The sequence below is a fragment of the Chiloscyllium punctatum genome, chromosome 41 (genome assembly GCF_047496795.1).
Source record: "Chiloscyllium punctatum isolate Juve2018m chromosome 41, sChiPun1.3, whole genome shotgun sequence".
Taxonomy (NCBI): Eukaryota; Metazoa; Chordata; class Chondrichthyes; order Orectolobiformes; family Hemiscylliidae; genus Chiloscyllium; species Chiloscyllium punctatum.
This window is the reverse complement of record NC_092779.1, coordinates 46,590,880-46,611,632: the sequence shown is the minus strand read 5'-3', so window position 1 is coordinate 46,611,632 and position 20,753 is coordinate 46,590,880. Positions and strand designations below refer to the sequence as shown.

The following is a 20,753-nucleotide window of genomic DNA, read 5'->3' as shown; positions in this document are numbered from 1 at the left end:
GGAGGAACCTGTTTTGGTGAAGTTCACAGCAGAGAATCAGATAAGTTAATTGTTTTAAGTGGCCTGCAGAAAGTCTGCAGTACTGAGTAGAGTGGGTTCTTTCTTGATGATTTTTTTTGGAGATATGTCTCTTGATTAAACTTAAAATATAAGCTATAACTATTAATTTAACCTGGGGCAGTGTTTTGTAGAGGAATAAGATGGTGTTATTTTCTGTGTCTGTAGATTGTGAAGGAGCAAAAATGGCCATTAGTACAGTGATATGTGCTTCTTGTCAGATGTGGGAGTTTAAAGAGAGTTTAAGGGTTACTGCGGATTAAATATGCAATAAATGCTGTTTGTTGCGAGTCATTCACATCAAATGGATCGGTTGGAAAGACAATGAGGAATTTGCAACAGCAACAGTATGTGATGGATGGCAGTTACAAGAAAGGGGGAAAGTCTCAGATACAGTCACAGAGATGGGTTAACTCCAGGAAAGGTAAGAGAGATAGGCACCTAGTGCAGGAGACCTCTGTGGTTATACCCATTTCAAACAAGTATGCTGTTTTGGAAAATGTAGGGGGTGATGGATTCTCAGGGGAACGTAGCATGAACAGCCAAGTTTTTAGTATTGAGACTGGCTCTAATGCAACGAGGGGTACGTCGGATTCCAAGAGATCAATTGTGTTTGGGGATTCTTTAGTCCGAGGTACAGAGACGTTTCTGTGGCCAGCAGCAAAAAAGCAGAATGATGTGTTGCTTCCCTGATGCCAGGATCAAGGATGTCTCAGAGAGGGTGCAGAATGTTCTCACAGGGGGAGAGGGGCCAGCAAGAGGTCATTGTCCACGTTGGAACCAACGACATTGGAAGGGAAAAGGTTGAGAGTCTGAATGGAGATTACAGAGAGTTAGGCAGAACTTTAAAAAGGAGGTCCTCAAGGGTAGTAATATCTGGATTACTCCCAGTGCGATGAGCTAGTGAGGGCAGGAATAGGCGGATAGAGCAGATGAATGCATGGCTGAGGAGCTGGTGTATGGGAGAAGGATTCACATTTTTGGATCATTGGAATCTCTTTTGGGGTAGAAGTGGCCTGTATGAGAAACTTGGGTTGCACCTGAATTGGAAGGGGACTAATATACTGGCAGGGAAATTTACTAGAACTGCTTGGGAGGATTTAAACTAGTAAGGTGGGGGGGGTGGGGAGGGGGGGGACCCAGGGAGATAGTGAGGAAAGAGATCAATCTGAGACTGGTACAGTTGAGAACAGTAGTGATTCAAACAGTCAGGGCAGGCTGGGACAAGGTAGGACTAATAAATTAAACTGCATTTATTTCAATGCAAGGAGCCTAACGGGGAAGGCAGATGAACTCAGGGCATGGTTAGGAACATGGGACTGGGATATCATAGCAATTACAGAAACATGGATCAGGGATGGGCAGGACTGGCAGCTTAATGTTCCAGGCTACAAATGCTACAGGAAGATCAGAAAGGGAGGCAAGAGAGGAGGGGAGTGCCGTTTTTGATAAGGGATAGCATTACAGCTGCGCTGAGGGAGGATATTCCCAGAAATACATCCAGGGAAGTTATTTCGGTGGAACTGAGAAATAAGAAAGGGATGATCACCTTATTGGGATTGTATTATAGACCGCCCAATAGTCAGAGGGAAATTGAGAAACAAACTTGTAAGGAGATCTCAGCTATCTGTAAGAATAATAGGGTGGTTACGGTAGGAGATTTTAACTTTCCAAACATAGACTGGGACTGCCATAGTGTTAAGGGTTTAGATGGAGAGGAATTTGTTAAGTCTGTACAAGAAAATTTTCTGATTTAGTATGTGGATGTACCTACTGGAGAAGGTGCAAAATTTGACTGACTCTTGGGAAATAAGGCTGAGGTGACTGGAGTGTCAGTGGGGGAGCACTCTGGGGCCAGCGACCATAATTCTATTTGTTTTAAAATCATGATGGAAAAGGATAGACCAGATCTAAAAGTTGAAGTTCGAAATTGGAGAAACACCAATTTTGATGGTATTAGGCAAGAACTTTCAAAAGCTGTTCAAAAACTTTCAAAATGTCCATATTACAGAGGAGGAAGTGCTGGATGTCTAGAAATGCACAAAGGTGGATAAATCCCCAGGACTGATCTGGTGTACCCAAGAACTCTGTGGGAAGCTAGGGAAGTGATTGCTGGGCCTCCTGCTGAGATATTTGTATCATCGATAGTCACAGGTGAGGTGCCGGAAGACTGGAGGTTGGCAAACGTGGTGCCACTGTTTGAAGAAGGGCGGTAAAGACAAGCCAGAGAACTATAGACTGGTGAGCCTGACGGTGGTGGTGGGCAAGTTGTTGGAGGGAATCCTGAGGGACAGGATGTACATGCATTTGGAAAGGCAAGGACTGATTAAGGATAGTCAACATGGCTTTGTGCTTGGGAGATCATGTCTCACAAACTTGATTGAGTTTTTTGAAGAAGTAACAAAGAGGATTGATCAGTGCAGAGCAGTAGATGTGATCTATATGGACTTCAGTAAGGCATTCGATAGGGTTCCCCACGGGAGACTGATTAGCAAGGTTAGATCTCATGGAATACAGGGAGAACTAGCCATTTGGATACAGAACTGGCCAAAGATAGAAGACAGAGGGTGGTGGTGGAGGGTTGTTTTTCAGACTGGAGGCCTGTGACCAGTGGAGTGCCACAAGGATCAGTAATGGGTCCTCAACTTCTTGTCATCTGCATAAATGATTTGGATGTGACCATAAGAGGTACAGTTAGTAAGTTTGCAGATGACACCAAAATTGGAGGTGTAGTGGACAGCGAAGAAGGTTACCTCAGATTACAACAGGATCTTGACCAGATGGGCCAATGAGCTGAGAAGTGGCAGATGGAGTTTAATTCAGATAAATGCGTGGTGCTGCATTTTGGGAAAGCAAATCTTAGCAGGACTTATACACTTAATGTTAAAGTCCTAGGGAGTGTTGCTGAACAAAGAGCCCTTGGAGTGCAGGTTTGTCGCTCCTTGAAAGTGGAGTCGCAGGCAGATAGGATAGTGAAGAAGGCGATTGGTATGCTTTCCTCTATTGGTCAGAGTACTGAGTACAGGAGTTGGGAGGTCATGTTGCGGCTGTACAGGCCATTGGTTAGGCCATTGTTGGAATATTGCATGCAATTCTGGTCTCCTTCCTATCGGAAAATTTTGTGAAACTTGAAAGGGTTCAGAAAAGATTTACAAGGATGTTGCCAGGGTTGAAGGATTTGAGTTATAGGGAGAGGCGGAACAGGCTGGGGCTGTTTTCCCTGGAGCGTCGGAGGCTGAGGGGTGACCTTACAGAGGTTTACAAAATCATGAGGGGCATGGATAGGATAAATAGGATAAATTTTTCCACCCTGAGTGGGTTGCTCTTCGGAGGGTTGGGCTGAAGGGTCTGTTTCCACACTGTAAGTAATCTAATCTGATCTAATCTTATATGAATGGTTTGGATGAGAATTTAGAAGGTTTGGTTAATAAGTTTGCAAATGACACCAAGATTGGTGCTATAGCAGGCAGTGAGGAGACCCACAACCACATGATAAAGGAGCAGTGCTCCAAAAACTAGCGCTTCCAATTAAACTTGTTGGACTATAGCCTGCTGTTGTGTGATTTCTAACGTTGTCTGGGAATGAAGTGACATTTTGATCAACTGGGCCAGTGTGGCTGAGTATTTGAAGATAGTGTTTAAATTATATAAATGTAAGGTTTTGTATTTTGGTGGGTCAAACCAGGGCAGGACTTACACAGTCAATGTTAGGACCCTCGGGAGTGTTATTAAAGAAAGCGATCTCAAGGTACAGCCTCTAGCTCCTTGACAGTCACAGGTGGACAGGGTGGTGAAGGCAGCTTTCGGAATGCTTGCTTTCATCAGTCAGGACATTGAGTATAAGAGTTGGGATGTCTTGCTGCAGCTGTACAAAACATTGATGAGGCCAAATTTGGAGTACTGTGTGCAGTTCTAGTCTGTACTGTAGAAAGGATATTATTAAACTAGAAAGAGTGCAGAAAAGATTTATTAAAATGCTACCTGGATTAGAAGGGTTGAGTTATAGGGTGAGGTTGGATAGGCTGAGACTATTTTCCCTGGAGCGTAGAAACTGAAGGGTGACCTTATAGATGTCTATAACATCATGAGAGGCTTAGCTAAGGTAGATAGCCAAAAGCTTTTGCCCATGTTAGGGGAGTATAAAACTAGACAGCCTAGGTTTAAGGTGAGAGAGGAGAGATACGAAAGGGTCCAGAGGGCAATTTGTTTACATAGAAGGTGGTGAGTGTCTGGAATGGGCTGCCAGACATCGTAGTGGGAGCGAGTACAATGTTTTCATTTTAGACAAGTACATAGATGAGGTAGGTATGGAGGGACCAAATGCAATGGGATGAGTTCAATTGTGAAAACTGGGTGACTCTATCTCAGAGCTGTGTGATTTACATAACTGTTTCCTTTTTATTCTTTCTACCAAAGTGGACATTTTCACATTTTCCCACATTATAATTATTTGTCAGATCTTTGCCCACTCACTTAACCTATCTTTGGATGCTCCTAGTATTATCTTCACAACTCACCTCCCTATCTTTGTGATGTCAGCAAATTTCGCTGCTATATTTTTGGTCCCTTCATTCAAATCATTTCCATGAACTTTAAAGAGTTGAGGCCTCAGCACCGACTCCTGTGGCTGTCCACAAAGCACCAGTTTTGGTGTCATCTGCAAACTTACTAACCATACCTCTATATTCTCATCCAAATCATTTATATAAATGACAATAAGCAGTGGACCCAGCACCGATCCTTGCGGCACACCACTGGGCACAGGTTTCCAGTCTGTTAAGCAACCCTCTGCCATTACCCTCTGTCTCCTACCTTTGAGCCAGTTATATATCCAAATGGCCAGTTCTCTCTGTATTCCGTGTGATTTAACCTTGTCAAATACCTTACTGAAGTCCACCACTCTGCCTTAATTGAATTGAATTGAATTGAATTTATTGTCACGCGTACCGAGGCACAGTGAAAAGCTTTGTCTTGCTAGCAATATCGGCAGATCACAGAGTTAAGTTGAACAGATAAGTAAATAATAGGTAAACACCAGCAAAAACAAAAATACAGGTACAGGCATGATTTGGAGCAAATGTTAAAACAACAGTAGGGTAGAACTGTTTCAAAACCAGCTGGTGCATGTGTTCAGGCTTCTTTACCTTCTCCGTGATGGTAGAGGTTCTAGAAAAACATTGAGGGTGAGATGTATCTTTGAAAATGCTGGCGGCCTTTCCTTGACTGTGAGCCTGGTAGATGGATTCTGTAGATGGGAGGTTGGCCTTTGTGATTGTCCAGGCCAAGTTCACCACTCTCTGTAACCATCTCCGATCTTGAATGGTACAGTTGCCATACCAGGTAGTGATACATCCAGACAGAATGCTGTCAATGGCGCATCTATAAAAATTCGCAAGGGTATTCGCCATCATGCCAAATTTCCTCAGCTGCCTGAGAAAGAAGAAATGTTGTTGGGCCTTTGTAACCAGTACGTCCACATGAAGAGTCCAAGAAAGCTTGTTGTGGATGACCACTCCCAGGGGCTTGACACTCCCCACTTGTTCCACCTCTGTGTTGTTAATGTGTAGGGGAACATGAATAACATCACACCAAAAGTCAATAATGATATCCTTGGTTTTGCTGGTTGAGAGCTCGGTTGTTCTCAGTGCACCATGTTTTCAGGTCTTCCACCTCCCGTCTGTGGTCTGTTTCATCGCCATCTGAGATTTGACTGACTATGGTGGTGTCATCAGCGAACTTATAAATGGCATTAGTCTGGTATTTGGCGACGCAGTCATGGGTATACAGTGAGTACGCACTCAAGGGGCTCCAATGATGAGTGTTAGTGAGGATGAAATATTGTCCCTAATCTTCACTGACTGTGGCCTGTGGGTCAGGAAACTGAGGATCCAGTTGCAGAGAGTGGGGCTTAGTCTGACATCACTAACTTTAGATTCCCAAAAGTGGGGAAACAGGCCCTTCAGCCCAAGTCGACCCACCGAAGAGTAACCCAGCCAGACCCATTTCCCCTCCGACTAATGCTTTTAACACTATGGGCAATTTAGCACGGCCAATTCACCTGATGTGCACATCTTTGGACTGTGGGAGGAACCCCACGGGGAGAATGTGCAAACTCCACACAAACTGTCACCCGAGGCTGTAATCGAACCTGGGACCCTGTGAGGCAGCATAGCTAACCACTGAGCCACCGTGCCGCCCTGATTTAGTAATCAGTCTCAAGGGGATAATAGTGTCGAAGGCTGAACTATAGTCAATGAGTAGGATTCTTTTGTAGCTGTTCTTGGTGTCAAGATGTTCGAGGGAGGAGTGAAGGGCAAGTGATAAGGCATCTGACGTGGATCTTTTGGTCTGATAGCCAAACTGGAGTGGGTCAAGAGTAGTGGGGAGGCTGGAGTTGATTAATGCCATGACTGCCTTTCAAAGCACTTTATGACCACCGAAGTTAGGGCCACTGGGCGATAGTCATTGAGACATGCTGCATGAGCCTTTTTAGGCACAGGGATGATGTTGGCCCTCTTGAAACATGAATCCTCTCAGTCAGTTTCTCAAAAAACAAATCAGTGAGACGTGATTTCCCATGCACAAAGCCATGTTGACTCTCCATAACCAGTCCTTGCCTTTCCAAATGTGTGTAAATCTTGTTCCTCACAAACCCAACTCAACCCCCTCCCCCCACCACTCCCCAAGCAATTTGTCTACCACTGATGTCAGGCTCACCAGCCTACAGTTATAGAATTATAGAGTCATACTTTCCTTACCACCTTCCTTAAGTAATGGCATCAGATTAGCCAACCTGCAGTCTTGCAGCACCTCACCTGTGGCTATCGATGATATAAGTATCTCAGCAAGGGGCCCAGCAATCACTTCCCTAGCTTCCCACAGAGTTTTGGGGTACACCTGATCAGATCTCTTCTTCAAAGGAAATCCAACAAATTAGTTAAGCCTGATTTCCCTTTGAGAAAACCATGTTGGCTCTGCCCGATGACCTTGAACATATCGAAGTGCCCCATTATAATGTTTTCATTGATAACTTCTAACATTTTCCCTATGACAAATGTTAAGCTAACTGGCTTGCAGTTTCCTGCTTTCTGCCTCTCTTTTTGAACAAAAGGAGTTAGCCTAGCTATTCTCCAATCTAAAGGAAGCTTACCTTAAATAGAGTCATACAGCACGGAAACAGACTCTTCAGTCCAATAGTCCAAGCTGATCACATTCCCAAACCAAACTAGTCCCACCTGCCTGCTTTTGTTCCATATCCCTTCAAACCTTTCCTATTCATGTACTTATCCAATGTGTTTTAATCATTGTAATAGTGTTTGCATCCACTACTTCCTCTAGCAGTTCATTCCACACACGAACCACAAATCTAATGAGTTTTGGAAAATTGAAACTATCACATCAACTGTACTACTAGCTTCTTCTTTCAAGACCCCAGGATGAAATCCATCAGGTTCTTTCATCTAAAAGGTATGCATATGTCCAGAATTCACACTGCTCACATGCTTAATACTGCAGATTTTTAAGTCAAACATAATTTGCCAGTTGGAAGCACAACCCTACAGTGCATCTGAATCTGCCTGTAGTAATCATGATAATTTTTACATATTATATACAAAATTTTAAGATCATTACTTCCAAACCCACATTCAAATCATCCATGACTAATATTAAGGAAATGTGAAATGTCGGATTGGAAACTAATTTTAAACTGGAAGAAGGGCAATTTTAAGAGAGTAATCACTACTTGGAGGCACAACCCTGGAAATGTTTTGAAATTATTAGATGCAGTGTCTTCACGGATGGATGACTTTTCATGAAATATCTTTGTTATCCATAAATAGTTTATTAAAACTAAATTAGTTCCAGTACCCTATGTATCCAGATACAGTCATTTGTCATTTGCAAGCCAGCAGTTATGACGGCATACACTATTCTGAGCTTTACAAAGAGAAGCAAGAGGTGATGTAGAACTTGTATAACACGTGTAAGACCTCACCTGGAGTATTGTGTACAGTTTTGGGTGCTACATTTTAGCAGTATGTAAATGCATTGGAGAGAGAGTGTAGTAACAATTTACAAGAATGAATCCAGGAATAAGAAGCATCAGTTATGAGGAAAGATTGAGGAAGATCTCTTTGAAGAGAGGAGGGCTCAAAGAAGGTAGATGGAAGTTTTCAAAATCAGGAGCAGGTTGAATAGATATATAGGGAGAAGTTGTTCCTGTTTGTAAAAGGAAGATGATCTAAAGGGTCTAGACTTAAAAAGTGACGTGCAAAAGAAGCATGAACAATGTAAGAAAAAACTTCTTCACCCAGCAATTAGTCCCAAGTATGGAATACACTGACTGGAAATGTGGTAAAAGCAGGTTCAGTTGAGGCATCCAAGAGGGGATTGGATGATCATTTGGAAATCAATAGTTTGCAAGTGTATGGTGGGAAAATGCAGGAGATTGTTACTACATTATGATGCTTGTTTGAACAGCTAGTGTAACATGAATGGCCTCCTGAGCTGCCACAGTTCTGTGATCCTGTGATTTGTCTTTGTTACCAACACTTCTCATCACAGTATCTCAATGGGACAAGGTTTAAGCTTGCACAATGGAACGGGCTGAATTAGTTTAGTGTGTACAGTTCCACCTGATTAAATGTCTTCAGAATTTATTTAGACCAATAGAACTAATGTGCTTGGAGTTTGTTCAGTTCCACATGGTAGAAAACATTGAGTATTTTTTATAATAGCTATTAGCCATATGTTCTTTTATGTTCAATTCAATAGAGTGGTTCAGACGTGCTGTAGACAATCAAAGCTTACAAACTCCAAGGACTATCAGCTGCCTCACTACTGATCTCGAGTAGTATCCTAATGGAATATAATTTTCAGGCAAAATAGTCAATCTGGAGTATTGCATTTGACAACCTGGGCAAATTTGACAAGGATCGCTTCTTGCTAACAAAGAAAGCTGACACACTTGGCATATGCATGTCTGCAAATCAAAAGAAATCCTGAAGAAGGGCTTATGCCCGAAATGTCGATTCTCCTGCTACTCGGATGCTACCTGGCCTCTTGTGTTTTTCCAGCACCACATTTTTCAACTCTTAAAATTTAAAGCTTAGAAATTCTTTTTTTTCCCCTGATTTAAAATCCCCCCCAAAAATAATTAAACACAAGATCAAATATATGATTCCAGTCAGCACAGGTCTACAACTGTCATTTAAAATCTGTAGTTGGCTGGATCAGTGAACTGTGTTAAATGACTCCTGTGTGCTCTGCTTAATTGTCCACAGTTTGCCTCCTTGCACGTGGTACCTTGTGATAATCTCAGGAAGTTAATTGTGGGAGAGATCAAAGTTCAGCTTCTCAGCAGGGGAATGAAACTCTGGCATGAAGTTCTTGAAACTTTTACAGAAAGCTGAGCTTCCCAACAGTGAACCTTTCATATGCATTTATTAAGGGGGAGTTTGGGTCTCACATGAATTAATCTATAAATCCACATGAAATTCCAGCTGTGATTAGAATGAGAGAGAGAGAGAGAGAGAGAGTTTTAAGTAATTTCGTTAGCAATGGTCATGTAAATCATTTAAGATTAATTTGCCATTTATTCTTTTTCAAGAAAGTAGTCAGTTTAAAAGAAAAATAGTTAAATTGCAAACATGTTCAGATGCTGATGTAGCAGACAGATAAGAGCTTTTTTGTGAAAATGCAATGTGCATGAACCCTAGAGGCATTATTTGGAAATGAAATGTGAGGCGACTCTGTATCACACCAAGAAATGCCAAAGCAATAGTGTTTAGTTAAGGATAGGAACCAAGCCCAAGCTTCAGAGAGTAGATTGGATGGCACCTAGGAAGATAGGGAGTGGTGAGACCAGGGGGTAACAGGCACCTTGCACCCTGTTGGAGTGTGTGAAAAACAAGTCTAAAACAGACCATTTCAGAATTTGAGAAATGTACTGTCTATATGACTTGCAATGTATACATATCTGATGAATCCTTATTGAGTTAACTACCTTGAAATTTTGTGCTCAATAAATGATCATTGACATGTATCTCCATGTATTATTTTGTAAAATAATCTACCACGACATACTTGCATGGCTTGAGTGCTCATTGAAAGGAAATCTCGCAAGATTTCAATTTAAATTCCATGTTAAGTGAAAAGCGAATACTGTATATATGGTATACAGCAGGTGAAGTGGTGTCATTGCTGGAGTCTCTGCTTTCTCCTCTTTAGAAAGAGATTGGAAGGAGGCAGTAAAAGGCATTGAGGCAAGGCTGATTGAGACAAGGAGGGAAGGAGGCTTACTGAGTCAGGGGAGAAAGGAAATCATATGGAGGTGTCTGGTTGTGGTTGGAAGTGGGGAAAGGAGGATGTCCAAGGCAAGGAAGGAGAGAGTGATAGAGGCTGTTTGAGACAGGCAAGAGGAAGAGAGGCTGTCCGAGGTGGTGGGGGAAGGTGACGTTGCAAGTACATCTGAAGGAGGAAAGAACCAAACATCATGGCTGTGGTGATGATCTTGTTGGTGGAGAAGAGGCATTCAGGGAATGGATGACCAGATAGAGGGACTGGTATTATTAATGGTGGGGTTCTGGGTTTTGAACTCAGGGTATTGGCAGCAGAGCGAAAGGTCACATTAAACAGGAGATTGAGAGACAGTAAGATGAGAGTTATAAGGTCGTAGAACTTAGATGGTCATGTATTGGATAGTCTTGTATTGAGGAGTCACAGAATTGTGGCGTGGAAAGTGGGAGGGACTAGGGTGGACATGGAAATGCTAATAGGTGTAGGCACAGAAAGGAGAAAAGACATGTAAAGGGTGATGGTCATATAACATCATGGATAATGCGGGAAGTTTCAAAGCTACAGGGAGAAAAATGGCTATCTTGATAGGTGATAATGTGGGAATGCTGGCTCAGTGGTGAGCACTGCTGGCTCACAGACCTGGGTTTGATTCCAGATTTGAGTGACTGTCTGTGTGGAGTTTGCACAGTTTCCGTGTTTCTGCATGGGTTTTTGCTGGATGCTGCGGTTTCCTCTCTCAGTCCAAAGACATGCAGGTGAGAATACTCTGGCCATGCTAAATTGCCCCTTAGTGTTCAGGGATATGCAATGGGAGGTTAAATGGTGGATCACGTTTCAAAACTGACTAACACCATTTCTTTCAGCTGGTCCTGAAGATACAGCAGCTCCAGACATTCTTTTTTAAACATTTGTAGGATGTGGGTGTTTCTGGCTGACCAGTATTTATTGCCTGTCCCTACTTGCCCTTGAGAAGGTGATGGTGAGCTGCCTTCTTGAACTGCTACAGTCTACCTGCTGTGGGTTGACCCACAATGCCATTAGGGAAGCAATTCCAGGATTTTGACCCAGCAACAGTGAAAGAACAGTGATATATTTCCAAGTCAGGATGGTGAGTGGCTTGGAGGGAAACGCAATGGTGATGGTGTTCCCATAAATCTGCTGCCCTTGTCTTTCCAGATGGAAGTGGTCATGGGCTTGGAAGGTGCTGTCTAAGGATCTTTGATGAATTTCTGCAGTGTGTCTTGTATATAGCGTACACTGCTGCTACTGAGCATCGATGGTGGAGGGAGTGGATTCTTGTGAATGTAGTGCCAATGAAGCGGGCTGCTTTGTCCTGGATGATGCCAAGCTTCTTGAGTGTTTTTGGGCTGCACCCAGCCAGGCAAGTGGGGAGTATTCCATCACACTCCTGACTTGTGCAACGTAGGTGGTGGACAGGCTTTGAGGAGTCAGGAGGTGAGTTAGTCGCCACAGTATTCCTAGCTTCTGACCTGCCCTTGTATTTATGTGGTGAGTCCAGTTGAGTTTCTGCTAACGATGACCCCCAGGATGTTGATAGTGGGGGATTCAGTGATGATAAAACCTTTGAATGCCAAGGGTTGATGGTTAGACTGTCTCTTATTGGTGATAGTCATAGCCTGGTCATAGTGTGGCATGAATGTTACTTGCTACTTGTCAGCTGAAGCCTGGATATCGTCCAGATCTTGTTGCATTTGAACATGGACTGCTTCCATGTCTGATGAGTCACAAATGGTGCTGAACATTGTGCGATCATTGGTGAGCATCCCTACTTCTGACCTTATGATGGAGGGATAGTCATTGAACAAGCAGCTGAAAATGGTTAGGTCTAGGACACTACTCTGAGTAACTCCTGCAAAAATGTCCTGGAGCTGAGATGACTAACCTCCAACAGCCATGACCATCATCCTATATGCAAGGTTGTGAAGGTTTGTAGCTCAGGTTGAGGTTTAGGGTGTAGGTTTGCTCACTGAGCTGTAGGTTTGATATCCAGACGTTTCATTACCTGGCTAGGTAACATCATCAGTGGTGACCTCCAAGTGAAGCGAAGCTGTTGTCTCCTGCTTTCTATTTATTTGTTTGTCCTGGATGGCCAACATCATCTACAAAATTCCATGCAAGTACTGCCACAAACACTACACAGGACAAACAGGAAGAAAGTTAGCCACCAGGATACGCGAACACCAGCTAGCCACAAAAAGATACGACCCTCTCTCCCTTGTAGCCCTACACACGGATGAAAAAAACCCACCATTTCGACTGGGTCAACACATCTATCCTGGGACAGGCTAAGCAAAGACATGCCAGAGAATTCCTAGAGGCCTGGCACTCCAACCACAATGCCATAAAGAAACACATAGATCTAGATGCCATCTATCAACCCCTCCAAAAACGAACAGGAAATGACATCACCACAAACCCCAGGAACCCCATCCAGGACAAACATATAAATAGAAAGCAGGAGACAACAGCTTTGCTTCACTTGGAGGTCGCCACTGATGATGTTACCTAGCCAGGTAATGAAACGTCTGGATATCAAACCTACAGCTCAGCGAGCAAACCTACACCCTAAATCATCCTATATGTCAGGTATGACTTCAACCACCACAGTTTGCCCCCGATACCCATTGATTCCAATTTTGCTCGGGCTCCTTGATGCCACACTCGGTCGAATGCTGCCTTGATGTCACTCTCACTTTCACCTCATCTCTGGAATGCAACTGTTTTGTCCACGTTTGGATCAAGGCTGTAACGTGGTCAGGAGTTGAGTGGCCCGAGCAGAACCCAAACTGGGCATCACTGAGCAGGTACTGCTTGATAGCACTTTTGATGACCCCTTCCATCACTTTACTGATGATCAAGAGTAGACCGATGGAGTGGTAATTGGTCAGGTTGGATGTTCCTGCTTTTTATGCATAGGACATACCTGGGCAATTGTCCACATTGTCGGGTGGATGCCAGTGTTGTTACTGTACTGGAACAGTTTGTTTGAACTATAAGGAGAGGCTGAATAGGCTGGGGTTATTTTCCCTGTAGCATTGGAGGCTGAGGGGTGACCTTATAGAGGTTTATGAAATCATGAGGGGCATGGATATGGTAAATAGACAAGGTCTTTTCCCTGGGATGTAAGAGTGCAAAACTAGAGGGCATAGGTTTAAGGTAGGAAGGGAAAGATTTAAAAGAGACCTAAGGGGCATTTTTTTTCATGCAGAGTAATTTGTGTATGAAATGCGCTGGCAGAAAAAGTGGTGGAGGCTCGTACGATAACAACATTTTAAAAGCACCTGATGGGAATATGAATAGGAAAGGTTTTGAGGGATACAGGCCAAAATAGGATGAGATTAATGTAGGATATGTGGTTGACCTGGAGAGTTGGACTGAAGGGTCTGTTTCAGTGATATACATCTCTGTGACCCTAGGTTTGGGAGAAGGCTAGAGGATGCACTGAAGGATAGCTGTTGCTGACTAAAGGAGGGAATAAGACAAGGGGTTGACAGCCCTATGATCTCCTTTAGTGCACACATACTGGACCATACAGAAAACTTCAGTATCAGAAGATTGGAGTCTAGAGTGATTGTGGCAGACCAAGGGTCATACTAGGAAGTTTTTTTCTGAATTCCTAAGACTTGAAGGTAACTGTTGGAAGCTCAAGGATGAGTGAGGTGTATGGAAGTGAGGTGATGTGAGGAGGATGTGTTGGGCTATTTACCACTGTGTCAGTAGACGGAGGGTGCAGAAGGAAAAGGAGGTTCTCTAATTGGTGGGTCATGGATCATTGGGAAGTTAAGCCAAGGAGGTTGGTATGGGACTGAAAGAAAGAAGCTGAAAATGTGTTGCTGGAAAAGCGCAGCAGGTCAGGCAGCATCCAAGGAGCAGGAGAATCGACGTTTCGGGCATGAGCCTGAAGAAGGGCTCATGCCCGAAACGTCGATGCTCCTGCTCCTTGGATGCTGCCTGACCTGCTGCGCTTTTCCAGCAACACATTTTCAGCTCTGATCTCCAGCATCTCACTTTCTCCCTGATAGAAAGAAGCTCAAGTTATGATTGAAAATGCCTGAACAGTTATGGCTATTACAATGGCATGGTCTTTCACCTGAACCATCTGCTCTGCCTTGGGTAAATTGACTACAATTGATCCATCTTCCTGGTAATAATCTAAGTTATTAATATTGTGAAGGAATGTCCACACAATTCTCAGTAAAGGATAGGCTCAATCCTGATGAACAGTAAAGATTTACTATACATTACTCAATGGCTAGTTTCAGGTATGTTCATAAATGAGAAATTTTAGTTGAAAATAGATTGAAGAAGTTAGGATTGTTCTCCTTGGAGAGAAGGCTGAGAGGAGATTGATGAATGTCTTCCTTCTCACCTGTTAGCTCCACCCTTCCCACTGACCAATTACAATAATCCCCTCCCTGCATCCACCAATCACCATCCCACCTACTTTTCCCCCAGCCCCAACCCCCTCACCTTTCTCCCATCCCACCTCCATCCCTCTATTTATTTCTAAGCCCCCTTCCCCCTCCCCAGTCCTGATGAAGGGTCCTGACCCAAACATTGGCTTTCCTGCTCCGCAATGCTGTCTGACCTGCTGTGTCTTTCCAGCTCCACATTTTATTGACTCTCACAGAGAATAGTTAGGGAAAGAAGTGCACTGTCTGGAAAGGTGTGGAGGCAGTTTTAGTTGGACAGAAGATAATTATTTGGATAGATGTGGAATGGTATGGGGAAGAAGGAGATCAACACCAGATAAAGGTACTTGTTTGAAGAGCCACTGCCAGCACGATGGCCTCCTGCCATTTAACAATTTTTGAGACGACATCTAATGATTACCGTTTGCCCAAACTAAAATAAAAACCAAAAGAACTGTGGATGCTGGAAATCAGAAACTAAAGTAGAAATTGCTGGATAAGCTCAGCGGTCTGGCAGCATCTGTAGAGAGAAATCAGAGTTAACATTTCAGGTCCAGTGACCCTTTCTCAGGACGGAGGGAAGCCTTCAGCAAGTCTTTGAAATGCTTCATTTGTCCTCGTGTCGTACAAGCTTCTCCCTTGAGCTGGGTGAAGGACATTTGCTTTGGTAGTTGGAACTCAGACATCATAACCTCCTGGTCGGTTCAGCAGAGTTGGTTTCAAATGATCATGGCCTCACTGCTGTGGCTACTGACTCCTTCATGGGCCCTAGTTTGGATTGCTTGTGATTCTGTTGTTCATATGGTAAGCAGCCCTCACTTTCTGCAAAGGACATGTGAACTTTGTTATATTTGCAGCACTTCTCCTTTTGCAACATTGGTAAACATCTCATTATTCAGATGATTGCAAGGATCATATTTCTGGGAGTTACCATAGAATCCCTACAGTGTGGAAACAGGCCCTTCGGCCCAAAAAGGCCACACTGACCCTCCGAAGAGTAACCCACCCAGACCCATTCCCCTACCCTATTACTCTAGTCAGGGGTAAATCTAATGCACCTAACCTACACATCCCCGATCACTGTGGGCAATTTAGCATTGCTAATTCACCTAACCTGCACATCTTTGCACTATGGGAGGAAACCAGAGCACCCAGAGGAAATCCACACAGACACGAGAAGAATTTGCAAACTCCACACAGACAGACAGTTGCCCAAGGCTGGAATGAATCGGGTCCCTGGCACTATGAGGCAGCAGTGCTAACCACTGAGTCACCATGCCCCCCTTCCCCCCCACCCCCACCACTTCAACGTATCCACACAAATGGTACAATATAAATGTTGGGAAACAATAGTAGCAAGGCAATGCACCATCAACATATGGTGTTAATGATGTGTACTTCTTAAGGCTCCCATCAGGTAATGATATCCGTGTGGTATGCAGTAAAGCCCTTAATGTTGGCCATGTTATACCCAAGAACATGACATCCAAGCAGAGTAAATAATTTCTTCCTCCCTACTGTACCTATTCAATTTAAGAACTTGAAGAATTCAGTAAAAGCCCTCCTTTATCTATTAAATTCCAAGACTACAACAGAAGAGTTGTATTGGAGAGTTGTATTTACTATACAACAGTATAGTAAAATAAAAATAAAATACTGCACATGCTGAAAATCTGAAACAAACACAGAATGCTGGAGAAACTCAGCAGGTCAGGCAGGATCCTTGGAGAAACAGTTCTTCAGAATAAGAGGCCTCAAAAATGTTAGTTCTGTTATTTTCACCAGACGTTGCCAGACCTGTTGAGTTTCTTCAGCATTCTCAGTGTTTGTTTTAAATTCTAGTACATTTACACTAGATTGTCTCAGGGCCAATATGTCCTTCCTGGGGTGTAGTGCCCATGGCCACTCTCAATAATGCATTGTAGTCTAACAGGGGCTTAAACTGAAGTATTACTTCTATTCCCTTTAATTATTTTTTGATTAACATCTTCAGATGTGTAATGACACACTTCTGGAATTGATAGGACTTGAATCCAGATTTCCTGGTTTATGGTAGGGACACCTACCACTGTATCACAAGAGCCCTCTCACCTCTATGTATTCTAGTCCTCTAAATAAAAGGCTTTATACCAGATACTTTCTAATCAACCTGTTCAGAGAGTTTATTATACGCCTCTGGAACAGGTACAACCTGAACCTAAATCTCCGAGGTAAATTGGCCATGCTAAATTGACCAGTGTTCAGGGATGTGTAGGTTAGGTGCGTTAGAGGTCAGGACACTCCCACTGTATCACAAGTGTCCCTTGAGGCAGCTTCATATTATCTTTTTTTAAATTATTCTTTACATCTGTTCTTGACACTTTGATCATATTTGCACTTGCACACCTATATAAATCAGAAGGTCACTGTTTCTTGCTATCTTCCTTTAGCAAAATACTCCATTCTGTCCTTTCTGGGTCCAAATTGAGTGGCCTCATATTTGCAAACATTGTAATCCACTTGCCACTGTTTTGCACAATCACTGAATCCCATCAACATAATTCTGTGTTTCCATCCACACTATTTGAAGTTCCAACCAGCTTTGTGTCAGTGAATTTGGATATATGTATCTTCCCATTTCATTATCAAAATTGTTACTAAATACAGTGTATAATTGGCGAGAAAAGCTTCTGGAAATCAGTTTAAATTTTATGCAGAGATAATCCTTTGTCCACTTCAGTCAGCATTTTCCAAAATATTTGTAATTATATCAGATTTTCAGCATCTGGTGTATTTTCATCGTAAATTATAAAATAGTCAAGCCTTTCCAAAGTTGCTCTAAGTCTTGCGGAGCCAACATTTAGCTTTGACTGACAAAGGGAAAGAAATGTGCATGTTGGTCAACTGGATAGCACAGCTCCGTAAATTTGATTTTGTGGAAAGTTTGCTGAATTCAAAGGATAAATTAAAACTTAGACTCAAACTATCTTTAACTGAATCATAAAAGTCTGTATGTTAACCTGATGTTATCGCTTTCGTGAACTGGAAACTTGCCAATGTATTAGTTACCTTATAATACCAGATGTCAAAGTAAATATGTGCAAATCTCCATTCTAATTGTCACATGATTTTCTTTACATGAAAAATAAAGGAAATAATAAATATGCTTCACTCAAATGAATATTGATTATTCCATCCTTTCAGCATTGACGTATTCCAATTGTTGCTTATGGCAGAAATCAATCATGCTCAAGATCTTGATTTTCAAGAGTTGAAATTGTTGTCCACTGGGGCAAGTCCGTTGGAGAGTAAACAACTCAGTTAATTTGCCTTCACTTAAAATAAACTAGTCAGACCTGTTGATTTCAACTGGTATGATCTGACTTAATATACAAGCCAAGTCAGTTGGCTGCAGCTGGTTTCAACTGAAACTTTCCACAAGACAATTGATCCGACATGGAAGAACTTGTATGCAACCGGGCTCTAATTCAACCAATTAGAATGTTAAATCAAACAACCGGATCCAGTTAAAAGTGGCTGAGAAATGTTGGTGATAACTGGGACTCCCACTCAATTCCTTCTGAGTTTGGAAGAATTAGAAGTAGTTCTAAATGGCGTTAAATAATTAATCAGAATGGCATTCTTATTGGCTGAAACTCACAGCTGAAACCAGATAATTTCAGTTGTTTCTCATTTTTACAGGTAACTGGTTTATCTTGAACTTGAGCACAACTACAGAAGTGCATCTGGTCTTTGTTCTCCCATGGTGCTCCAGCTCTCTTTCCATTTAACATCTCACCATCAAATATTTCTCCATGCACCCGAGCCAGCTGATATTGTAAGTAGTTTTTGCTCCTTACTATTTCCTCGGTGGCTACTATGCATTCCAAAGATGGCACTAGCTTATTATTGTACCCTCTTTTCATATTTTCATGTTCTCATTTATTAGTAACATTGTGAATGACAGCATGGTGGCTCAGTGGTTAGCACTGCTGCCTCACAGCACCAGAGTCCCAGGTTCGATTCCAGCCTCAGGCGACTTGTGTGTGGAGTTTGCACATTCTCCCCGTGTCTGCGTGGGTTTCCTGTGGGTGCTCCGGTTTCCTCTCACAGTCCAAAGATGTGCAGGTCAGGTGAATTGGCCATGCTAAATTGTCCATAGTGTTAGGTGCGTTAGTCAGAGGGAAATGGGTTTGGGTGGGTTAATTTTCAGAGGGTCGGTGTGGACTGGTTGGGCTGAAGGGCCTGTTTCCACACTGTAGGGGATCTAATCATTACAGCATATGTATTACATATTATTAAGCCAAACTTGTTATAATGAGAGTGTTGCAATTTATGGTTGTCATACACTATTTTCTTAAGTGTTCATGAGGAGCTATAAAGCCAAAGATTTCTATGAAGTTAGGTTTCTCACCTCCCTATGTTGTTCCCCCCCCCACCTGTAATAGGTACTAACAGGTACATTGAGGAGACTTCAGGAGGCCTAAGCTTTGAGAAAGGAACATCAGTGAAAAGAAGCAACAGGAGCTGGGAACGGAGGAATAATGGGCCGACCAGAACGTTCCTTCAAGCACACGCACGGCAGGAGATCTGGGATTGATATTGTAAACAGCCTGCACACAAAATATTGCTTTCTGAGTACTTCCAATTCTTTGAAAAACTTAAGAGCATGAGGACCTCCCTGTGATGTACGCTAGTTACTCTAGAGAACTTCAGTAAAACTGTGTGTATCCCCTTTCAAATATACTACTGGATTTTTGTTGCCATTTGTAGTAGAGCTGTCCTTTATAGGCTTAAGCATGGAAGTGTTCTAATTAACATGATGGAACTCTGAGTCTTCAAAGTGTGAGGGTCTGTTTTGTCTGATTTCACTGAATTAGTTGCACCGTTCTCAACGGATGAAATCTTACTCTTGTGTTGAGGGTTCCTGCAAGAACATGGGCCACACATGTATCTGTGCAAGTGGCTGACTGTGCACAATCACATGGTGCCCAGTCAATTAGTTAGCAAAGACAAGGGCATTGGCATGGTGGGCAAGTGCAGGAATTTGCTGATCCTAACATTATCTCCTGGGGTCAGGCTGCATTTGGGTAGGTATCCCCTTCCTATCATCCTATAGCAATTGTTACTTGTTAGTTGTGTGTAATCCTCAAGAGTGCTGTTGCCCTCCCTGCTCACCTTTGCATCTGTCACTGCCTGGATCCCAAAAAGATCTGTGAACCTCACAATGGTTATTCACCATTACTTGCTATGTCCCAGAAAAGACAGCAAGTGCTCCCCAAGGTTCAATAAAGCTTTTCAATAAGCCTTGTTCCAGGCTGCCCAGGAATACTGGAGGGTCTTTCTTTCAAGTAATAGCAACAGGAGGCCCTGAGATGGGATTGAGTCTAGTGTTATGAAATGGGCTCAGCATCTCTTATATTTGGCAAGGATAAGTGACAAGCTGTCGTCACTGAAGTGCAAGTGGAGAGGGAGGCAGAGAAGGATTTTGGGTACTAGGCTTGAGCATCACATGGTACACTTGGGCGGACTGTGTGGGAACTGGTTAAAGCTGTGAAAGTTGCACCAGTTGCAAGACGATGCATGTCTGGAACACATACTAGGAAGGGCACAGGAGTAGTCACAGGCATACGTTGTCATTAACTGCCCATTCAAGTAACACTTAATCCTTCTATCCATTTTCAGGGCAAAAGAACACATCACGCTGAGGGGTGCTTCAAGACTGGTGGTGACCTGCCTACCATCTGCATATTGACACCTGTTGAAGAGGAGGGTGTCAAATTAGCAGGTGAGCCATAAAAAGGGAGAGTCCCACGACATGAGAGTGAGGATACCCCCAGTCTGGTGTGGAGAACTGAGCAAACAGAAGATACACTTGATCCATTGATGGGAATATGGATTGTGCACACTGTAGGCTAGTGGATTGAAGGAGGTAAGAAAGATGGAACCACAGCAAGATGCCATGAGGTTGTCATCTCAGGGTGC

The 20,753-nt window shown here is 43.0% G+C and overlaps 1 long non-coding RNA gene across 1 annotated transcript in view; it reads left to right on the top strand.

Annotated features, from left to right (window-relative positions):
* The window catches only part of LOC140465035 (uncharacterized), a 64,342-nt gene extending 43,797 nt beyond the window's left edge, over nucleotides 1-20,545 (top strand). Inside the window, exons 4-6 of the long non-coding RNA XR_011955052.1 lie at nucleotides 18,471-18,606; nucleotides 19,217-19,372; nucleotides 20,454-20,545. This is a non-coding gene — a long non-coding RNA (uncharacterized lncRNA). The remainder of the gene's footprint in view (nucleotides 1-18,470; nucleotides 18,607-19,216; nucleotides 19,373-20,453) is intronic.
* Nucleotides 20,546-20,753: the final 208 nt, after the last annotated feature.